Consider the following 10,243-nt stretch of genomic DNA (forward strand, 5'->3'; position numbering starts at 1 on the left):
CCCATAGAATGTTCCAGTGTAAAGAATGCAATGTATAGTGTTTCAACTGGTGTTTCATTTTAAAGTGATCATAGTTAGAGTTGCTTCCACACATCTGAATACAAAACAAAATCCCAGACTTTGACACAGAGGGTGGATGTCCCATGTCATTATATCTGATAATGGTACACACAGCCCTATCCATTCTGCAGGTCTCTACTGACTGTTGTGGTACTTATGTACTTGTCTGAAGTGTGATTCCCTCTTAACAACAAATGCCTGTGGAAGAGGATGTCTGTCTGTACTCTCCAACTGCAGGAGTGACCTCTGGCTTTGTGTTCTAACTCATAATGGGAGCCAATCAGAAGACAGCCAAGGGTGGTGACCCTGTCAAAGTTATCATCTTCGAAGACAGCTAATGATCCATGTGAAATAAAGTATTTATACACTGTTACTGTATTTTGTTAGTGTATTTGTTACTGTATAAATTGTATGTTTTAATTCCTAAATAAAGACAGAGTAATATAAACGGTGTGACAGTCTGTGTGAACGTGTGAAGAGGAGCATGCTATGAGATATGTCTGGCAGATCTACACGTGAGAGACTCCAGAGGTGAAAAAACCTCCCTGTATATATTGTTATTTTTTACTGCTGCTCTTTAATTACTTGTTACTTTTATCTCTTATTCTTATCCATATTTTTTTAAATACGGTTAGGAGCTCGTAAGTAAGCATTTCACTGTAAGTAAGCATTTCACTGTAAGTAAGCATTTCACTGTAAGTAAGCATTTCACTGTAAGTAAGCATTTCACTGTAAGTAAGCATTTCACTGTAAGTAAGCATTTCACTGTAAGTAAGCATTTCACTGTAAGTAAGCATTTCACTGTAAGTAAGCATTTCACTGTAAGTAAGCATTTCACTGTAAGTAAGCATTTCACTGTAAGTAAGCATTTCACTCACCTGTTGTAATCGGTGCATGTGACTAATAAAATTTGATTTGATTTGACATGCTATCATCTAATTGAAGACAATGTTAATGTGGCTGCTGACACTGAAGCACTAACTACTGCTGCAAAGCCATTATCAAACATTTAACATATCCCGGACTATCATCTTGGTAATGTACAAACATGCAGTCATCCAGAAATATCATCCTGCTGACCTCCCAGTCACACACTAGATATTAATGGAGAGGATTTCAAACCTTAAATGTAAATAAACAGAACTGAATGAACATTTATCTTTACTGCATGAAGTGTCTGTTCATCAAAGTGCCCTTGTTGGCTACACACACAAAACTAGGCACACAGTCTTGTACAGCTAACCTTGTGGGGACACACAATTCAGTCCCATTCAAAATCCTATTTTCCCTAACCCCTAAACTTAACCCTAACCCTAAGCCGTACTCTTACCCTAAACTTAACCCCAAAACCTAACCTTAACTGTAACCCTAGCTCCTAACCCTAACCCTAACCCTGAACGTAATTCTAACCCTAACACTAATTCTAACCTTAACCGTAAAACCCCCTAGAAATAGCATTTGAACTCGAGGGGACAAACAATTGGTCCCCAATTGGTCACATTCTCTCCTCTCTCTCTCTCTCTCTCTCTCTCTCTCTCTCTCTCTCTCTCTCTCTCTCTCTCTCTCTCTCTCTCTCTCTCACACACACACACATGACTTCTTTCTCTTTTGCCTTCTCTCTGTCTCTCTGTCTCCCTGTCTCTCTCATACACACACACACACACACACACACACACACACACACACACACACACACACACACACACACACACACACACACACACACACACACACACACACACACACACACACACACACACACACACACACACACACACACACACACACACACACACACACATGTATTTGTGGCCCTCCCCAGCTGGGAAGCCAGGGTGGCTGCCTGACTTGTTGTCTGACTCTGGCAGTCCTGGAGCAGACTCTTGGCCAATATTGATTAGCTTGTCTGTGTGGAGACAGATGAATGCTTTAGTACCCAGCTCACCATGCCACTGGAAATATATTAACTTGGTGTATTAGGCACCCTGTCTGGTTACCATGGAGACACTGAGAGAGAGAGAGAGAGAGAGAGAGAGAGAGAGAGATTGGGAGAGTGGGGGTTGTGGGGGAGGGGAGGGGATATGGGATGTGATGAGGCAGTGGGCTTGATTGGTAGTCTCTCTCTCTCTCTCTGTTCTCCTTTTTCTCTCTTGTTTTCTCGTGATCTCTCTTTTTCTCTCCATGTCTAACCTTTTTTCAATATCCCTCATTTTCTTTCATTAATTAGGGATTGGCACTTTTCTCCATCACTCATTATCTCAATGATTTCAGTGTCCTCCACTGCTCAGGGTTTATCCCTCTTAGTTTTAATTTCCCTCTCTCTCTCTCTCTCTCTCTCTCTCTCTCTCTCTCTCTCTCTCTCTCTCTCTCTCTCTCTCTCTCTCTCTCTCTCTCTCTCTCTCTCTCTCTCTCTCTCCAGACCACCAGTGAGCCTTTTGCCTTTCATTTTTGTTTTGACTCCCTCACAGACAAACTTCCACTCTATATCGTTACACTTTCATGAGCATTTTGCACTCTCTCTTCACCCCCCCTCCTTGCTAGTTTTCCCCTCCCTTCCTCCCCCTCCCTCTCTCACTCCATCCCTCTGCTCTGCAGTAAAACTGGTGCATTGTGGTAGCAGAGAGAGGGGACCAGAGACAATGGAATTGAGAAGAAAGGTGGGGAAACCGGCACAGGCAAAGGGAAGGCTTTGGTGCTCCTCCTATACCTAGTCATGAAGTGGTAGAGCATTTCACATGTATTACGCTGTCATTGTCAGATATAAGTGGAGTGGTTTAAAGACACTTACACCTCAAGTGAAGATGAACATCTGCTCTGCACAAATCACTATGGGCTCAAAGACACAGCATTTCATTTAGTGTGTCATGCAAATGGAATATCCATGGAACCTGAATTAGAATTCTATGTGAATATCCGTATCTCAGTGACATCCTTTATGACATCATACATTCATATTCCACAATACAGTAAGTTTTGGAACCTCAACCAACTTTTCCCATATGGCAGCACATCATCCTGAAGATGTGGAAGTGTGGGTTGTGGGTTCTCTATTCCAGCATGTTGTTCAACCTCTCTCCTAGCTGCTATCCGTGCTTTGTGGAGGTTGAAGACAGTATACGTCTGTGTTGGGGACACGTCCTCACCAAATACAACATTCAAAATGTAGACTCGTTGTAAGGTTCTGTATTTATTTTCTTAGTCAACCTTGTGTTCTGTTTCGTTGTGTTCTTGAACGTAGCCCTGTCTTACATTTTTTGTTCATTGATTTCACCTGTGTTAGTTACTCACCTGGTCTCGTCAGCTCCTTATTTAGTTCAGTTCATTCTGTTTGTGCCTTTGTGAAGTATTGTTTGTTTTGACTCTACTAAGCCTTTTCCTAACGTGTTTGTGAGAACCAGTTATTACCTTCAGTCCTAGTTTTGATTCACGTGCCTAACTGTGTATGATCATTGCCTGCCTGTGACCACGATTCCTGCCTTCTGCAAAGGTGAAATAAACACCTGCCGCACTCTGCGCTGGTATCTACACCTTTTTCTCCCTGAGTATTCACTACAGAATACCTCACCTAAATTGAATGGATTCAGCGGAGCTACAACAGCGCCTAACCCAACAAGAGGAGCGTATGACAGGTATCGTAATCCATGCCTGGAAAATATGACGGTTCGCCTGGGAAATGTCAGGGATTTCTGATGCAATGCAGCAAATACATTGAGCACAACCCCACTAACTTCACCACCAACAAGAGCAGTGTGGATTTTGTTGTCTCTACTCACAGGCAAAGCCCTGGATTGGGCCTTCTTCATACGGACTGCCAAAAGCACAACTCTGCTCCACGACCTATTTCCACACCCTCTTCAAAGAGGTATTTGATCCCTCTCCTTCCGGTCGTCCTATAGGAGACCTCCTCATAGAACTTCAACAAAGACAGTATGCTCTCGCGTTCCGCACCATGGCTGCAGGGAGTGGATGGACTGAGGCTGTTTTACTTACTGTCTACCGAAGAGGGCTTAACACGGAACTTCAGGCAGCGCTGGCCCGTAGAGGTGACCTTCAGGATTTAAATACATTCGTATCTCCATCGACCACCTCATCGCCGACTGCTAAAGAACTCTGCCACCCAGGAACCCGACACCTTCTCTTTCCATGATTCCATCATCTGAGTCTTCCAGAGCCCATGCAGTTGGGCCATGATAAACTTTCCCTGAATGACGTCACGGTCCAACCGTGTCCCTCATCCTCTGATCCCAGCGACCAGTGGGCCTGCCCCAACATCTATACAAAACTCGACCTGCGATGTTCATATAACCTTGTCCGTATATGTGAAGGCAACAAATGGAAGACTGCCTTACTAACGCCCCCGCCGTCTTCCAATCCTTTATGAACAAGGTTTTCCAGGATATGATCAACCGCTTTCTCATCGTCTACATTGATGACATCCTGATTTAATCCCTGAAGGAACATGTGCAAAAGGTTCTTCAATGGCTCCTTGACCATGTTTTGTGTGTCTTTCATTTTTGTTCATTGATTTCACCTGTTACTCACCTGGTCTCATCAGCTCCTTAAGTGCAGTTCATTCTGTTTGTGCCTTTGTGAAGTATTGTTTGTTTTGCTTCTACTAAGCCTTTTTTCTAGCTCATTTGTGAGAACCAGTTACAGCCTTCAGTCCCAGTTGATTCACCTACCTGTGTATGACCATTGCCTGCCTGTGACCACAATTCATGCCTTCTGCAGAGGCGAAATAAACACCTGCATTGCTCTGCGGGTGAATCTACACCTTTTTCTCCATGTGTGTTCTTTAAACTCGTGCTTAAAAAAAACTAGAGAATATATTCAATAACAACCAGAAAGTAATTGAGGCAGGGTGAGTTGGTGAGAACTGATCCTGTTTTATTTAGGCACAGCGATATGGGTTATAAGTTAAGAACTTGGAATTTTGTTTCTCAGGGAAAGGCTATGATCGGAAGCTGTAGGAGATCCTAAAGGCTGAGCTCACGGCGGCGGAATTTGACAAGATGAATGATGGTACAAGTCCTGCTGTCTACATCACTCCTAACAAAATAGTCCCTCAAATGGCTCAATACGCTGTGCTTTCCTCACTGTTAATGGTGTTGGGAGACAATGTTAAATAATTTTTTGGGAGAATTCTATTAGTGAATTTTATTTCCTGCATACTGTAACAGTCATGGGTGTTAAGTTCGATCAAAGAATACTTTGCCTTTCAACAATGGAATGGACATTTTATTTGATGCGCACAACCAGTATGAAAAATGGTCTTACCTAGCTACCATAAATAATGATCCTACATCTGTAGTGGATTTGAGACACTTTGTTACAGCAGGAAAATAATTTTGCATCAACAGGAGATGTATTAATTACGATCCAATTAATTCACATCTTTAAGGTAAAAACAAGCCTGAAATGTCAGTGTAAATCGCACACTTCAGAGGCATTAACCTCAAACACTACATGTTTTACATTTCCTGCTTTGCAGGGAAGTTCCCCTGTGACGGGGTGATCAAATTAAGATCCTACATCTGTAAATGTAAGTCTCTCTGGATAGGAGTTTTGGCTAAAATGTACTGTCTTAACCCCCCACACACAGCAACTCCTCTAGTGCATCATTATGCATTTTGATTCCCTTGTTTTTACACTGGGAGCAGTGTTTTACACTGGATATAGCAGCAGGCTAGCATGTGCACATCCACACTTTCATGGGAGCAATTTAGTTTTTTTTCTCTCCTCCCCTCTATCTATCAGACACTGTATGACGAGAGGTTACTGACATCTGCAGACAATTTCCTTTTCCTTGTATTTCCTTTTCCTCACTACTACCTCACACCATATTTCAAAATATTTCTTTCATATCCAAACCTCTGTTACTTGCCATGGGGCGTGTATCATCAGTAGTAATGCCTTACCTTTTCCCAACCTGTCATCTGTGTGATAGGCTCTGTATAGTATGGTCTCTGTACAAGTACTCAACTGAGAAAGTAGTTAATTTTCATACTTGAGTAAAAGTAAAGTTACCTTAATATGTAAACTACTAAAGTGGAAGGCGTCCAGAAAAATACCATGTCTAAAAGTACTTGGTTTTAAATATACTTAAGTATCAAAAGTACAAATAAAAGTATAAACCATTTAAAATTCCTTATTAAGCAAACCAGATGGCACAATAAAAAAAAATAATAAAAATATGAATTTCCAGGTGCACACCAATTTACAAACAAAGCATTTGCGTTTGATTCCGCCAGATCGGAGGCAGTAGGGATGACCAGGTATGTTCTCTGTTTAGTGATTCCGCCAGATCGGAGGCAGTAGGGATGACCAGGTATGTTCTCTGTTTAGTGATTCCGCCAGATCGGAGGCAGTAGGGATGACCAGGTATGTTCTCTGTTTAGTGATTCCGCCAGATCGGAGGCAGTAGGGATGACCAGGTATGTTCTCTGTTTAGTGATTCCGCCAGATCGGAGGCAGTAGGGATGACCAGGTATGTTCTCTGTTTAGTGATTCCGCCAGATCGGAGGCAGTAGGGATGACCAGGTATGTTCTCTGTTTCGTGATTCCACCAGATCGGAGGCAGTAGGGATGACCAGGTATGTTCTCTGTTTAGTGAGTCCACCAGATCGGAGGCAGTAGGGATGACCAGGTATGTTCTCTGTTTAGTGATTCCGCCAGATCGGAGGCAGTAGGGATGACCAGGTATGTTCTCTGTTTAGTGATTCCGTTCCAGATCAGAGGCAGTAGGGATGACCAGGTATGTTCTCTGTTTAGTGATTCCGCCAGATCGGAGGCAGTAGGGATGACCAGGTATGTTCTCTGTTTAGTGATTCCGCCAGATCGGAGGCAGTAGGGATGACCAGGTATGTTCTCTGTTTAGTGAGTCCGCCAGATCGGAGGCAGTAGGGATGACCAGGTATGTTCTCTGTTTAGTGATTCCGCCAGATCGGAGGCAGTAGGGATGACCAGGTATGTTCTCTGTTTAGTGATTCCACCAGATCGGAGGCAGTAGGGATGACCAGGTATGTTCTCTGTTTAGTGATTCCGCCAGATCGGAGGCAGTAGGGATGACCAGGTATGTTCTCTGTTTAGTGATTCCGCCAGATCGGAGGCAGTAGGGATGACCAGGTATGTTCTCTGTTTAGTGAGTCCACCAGATCGGAGGCAGTAGGGATGACCAGGTATGTTCTCTGTTTAGTGATTCCGCCAGATCGGAGGCAGTAGGGATGACCAGGTATGTTCTCTGTTTAGTGAGTCCACCAGATCGGAGGCAGTAGGGATGACCAGGTATGTTCTCTGTTTAGTGATTCCGCCAGATCGGAGGCAGTAGGGATGACCAGGTATGTTCTCTGTTTAGTGATTCCGCCAGATCGGAGGCAGTAGGGATGACCAGGTATGTTCTCTGTTTAGTGATTCCGCCAGATCGGAGGCAGTAGGGATGACCAGGTATGTTCTCTGTTTAGTGATTCCGCCAGATCGGAGGCAGTAGGGATGACCAGGTATGTTCTCTGTTTAGTGATTCCGCCAGATCGGAGGCAGTAGGGATGACCAGGTATGTTCTCTGTTTAGTGATTCCGCCAGATCGGAGGCAGTAGGGATGACCAGGTATGTTCTCTGTTTAGTGATTCCGCAAGATCGGAGGCAGAAGGGATGACCAGGTATCAAATCAAATCAAATCAAATTTATTTATATAGCCCTTCGTACATCAGCTGATATTTCAAAGTGCTGTACAGAAACCCAGCCTAAAACCCCAAACAGCAAGCATTGCAGGTACCATCTTTCCAAGCTAGTCGGAAGACTTCCAGTTTGGTGTGGCGCTATTTCCGTTCCAATTTTCTGGAAGCTTGCTTCAGAGCTCGGGTATTTTCTGTGTACCAGGGAGCTAGTTTCTTATGAGAAATGTTTTTAGTTTTTAGGGGTGCAACTGCATCTAGGGTATTGCGCAAGATTAAATTGAGATCCTCAGTTAGGTGGTTAACTGATTTTTGTCCTCTGGGGTCCTTGGGTAGGCAGAGGGAGTCTGGAAGGGCATCAAGGAATCTTTGTGTTGTCTGTGAATTTATAGCACGAGCTTTGATGGTCCTTGGTTGGGGTCTGAGCAGATTATTTGTTGCAATTGCAAACGTAATAAAATGGTGGTCCGATAGTCCAGGATTATGAGGAAAAACATTAAGATCCACAACATTTATTCCATGGGACAAAACTAGGTCCAGAGTATGACTGTGGCAGTGAGTGGGTTCAGAGACATGTTGGACAAAACCCAAAGTCGATGATGGCTCCGAAAGCCTTTTGGAGTGGGTCTGTGGACTTTTCCATGTGAATATTAAAGTCACCAAAGATTAGAATATTATCTGCTATGACTACAAGGTCCGAGAGGAATTCAGGGAACTCAGAGAGAAACGCTGTATATGGCCCAGGAGGCCTGTAAACAGTAGCTATAAAAAGTGATTGAGTAGGCTGCATAGATTTCATGACTAGAAGCTCAAAAGATGAAAACGCCATTTTTTTTGTAAATTGAAATTTGCTATCGTAAATGTTAGCAACACCTCCGCCTTTGCGGGATGCACAAGGGATATGGTCACTAGTGTAGCCAGGAGGTGAGGCCTCATTTAAAACAGTAAATTCATCAGGCTTAAGCCATGTTTCAGTCAGGCCAATCACATCAAGATTATGATCAGTGATTAGTTCATTGACTATAATTGCCTTTGAAGTAAGGGATCTAACATTAAGTAGCCCTATTTTGAGATGTGAGGTATCATGATCTCTTTCAGTAATGACTGGAATGGAGGTGGTCTTTATCCTAGTGAGATTGCTAAGGCGAACACCGCCATGTTTAGTTTTGCCCAACCTAGGTCGAGGCACAGACACGGTCTCAATGGTGATAGCTGAGCTGACTACACTGACTGTGCTAGTGGCAGACTCCACTATGCTGGCAGGCTGGCTAACAGCCTGCTGCCTGGCCTGCACCCTATTTCATTGTGGAGCTAGAGGAGTTAGAGCCCTGTCTATGTTGGTAGATAAGATGAGAGCACCCCTCCAGCTAGGATGGAGTCCGTCACTCCTCAGCAGGCCAGGCTTGGTCCTGTTTGTGGGTGAGTCCCAGAAAGAGGGCCAATTATCTACAAATTCTATCTTTTGGGAGGGGCAGAAAACAGTTTTCAACCAGTGACTGAGTTGTGAGACTCTGCTGTAGAGCTCATCACTCCCCCTAACTGGGAGGGGGCCAGAGACAATTACTCGATGCCGACACATCTTTCTAGCTGATATGCACGCAGAAGCTAAGTTGCGCTTGGTGATCTCTGACTGTTTCATCCTAACATCGTTGGTGCCGACGTGGATAACAATATCTCTATACTCTCTACACTCGCCAGTTTTAGCTTTAGCCAGCACCATCTTCAGATTAGCCTTAACGTCGGTAGCCCTGCCCCCTGGTAAACAGTGTATGATCGCTGGATGATTAGTTTTAAGTCTAATACTGCGGGTAATGGAGTCGCCAATGACTAGAGTTTTCAATTTGTCAGAGCTAATGGTGGGAAGCTTCAGCGTCTCAGACCCCGTAACGGGAGTAGTAGAGACCAGAGAAGACTCGGCCTCTGACTCCGACCCGCTGCTTAATGGGGAAAACCGGTTGAAAGTTTCTGTCTGCTGAATGAGCGACACCGGTTGAGCTTTCCTACAGCATTTCCTTCCAGAAACCGTGAGAAAGTTGTCCGGCTGCGGGGACTATGCCAGGGGATTTATACTACTATCAGTACTTACTGGTGGCACAGACGCGGTTTCATCCTTTCCTACACTGAAATTACCCATGCCTAACGATTGCATCTAAAGCTGGGCTTGTAGCACAGCTATCCTCGCCGTAAGGCGAGTACAGCGACTACAAATAGTAGGCATCATGTTAATGTTACTACTTAGCTTCGGCTGTTGGAGGTCCTGACGAATCGTGTCCAGATAAAGCGTCCGGAGTGAAAAAGTTGAGGAAAAATAAATAAATATATGAACGGTAATTAAAAAGTGAAAACCGTAAAGTTGTCAGGTAGCAAAATAGGTTGGCAACAAAACGCACAGCAACTCGAAAACAAGCCTGCAAGTTGTGACCGGAAATGACGTGAAAGAGCAATCAAGTCCTGCTGTCTGTTCTCTGTCTGTTCTCTGTTTAGTGATTCCGCCAGATCGGAGGCAGTAGGGA

This window comes from Oncorhynchus keta, chromosome 31, assembly GCF_023373465.1.
Source record: "Oncorhynchus keta strain PuntledgeMale-10-30-2019 chromosome 31, Oket_V2, whole genome shotgun sequence".
Lineage (NCBI taxonomy): Eukaryota > Metazoa > Chordata > Actinopteri > Salmoniformes > Salmonidae > Oncorhynchus > Oncorhynchus keta.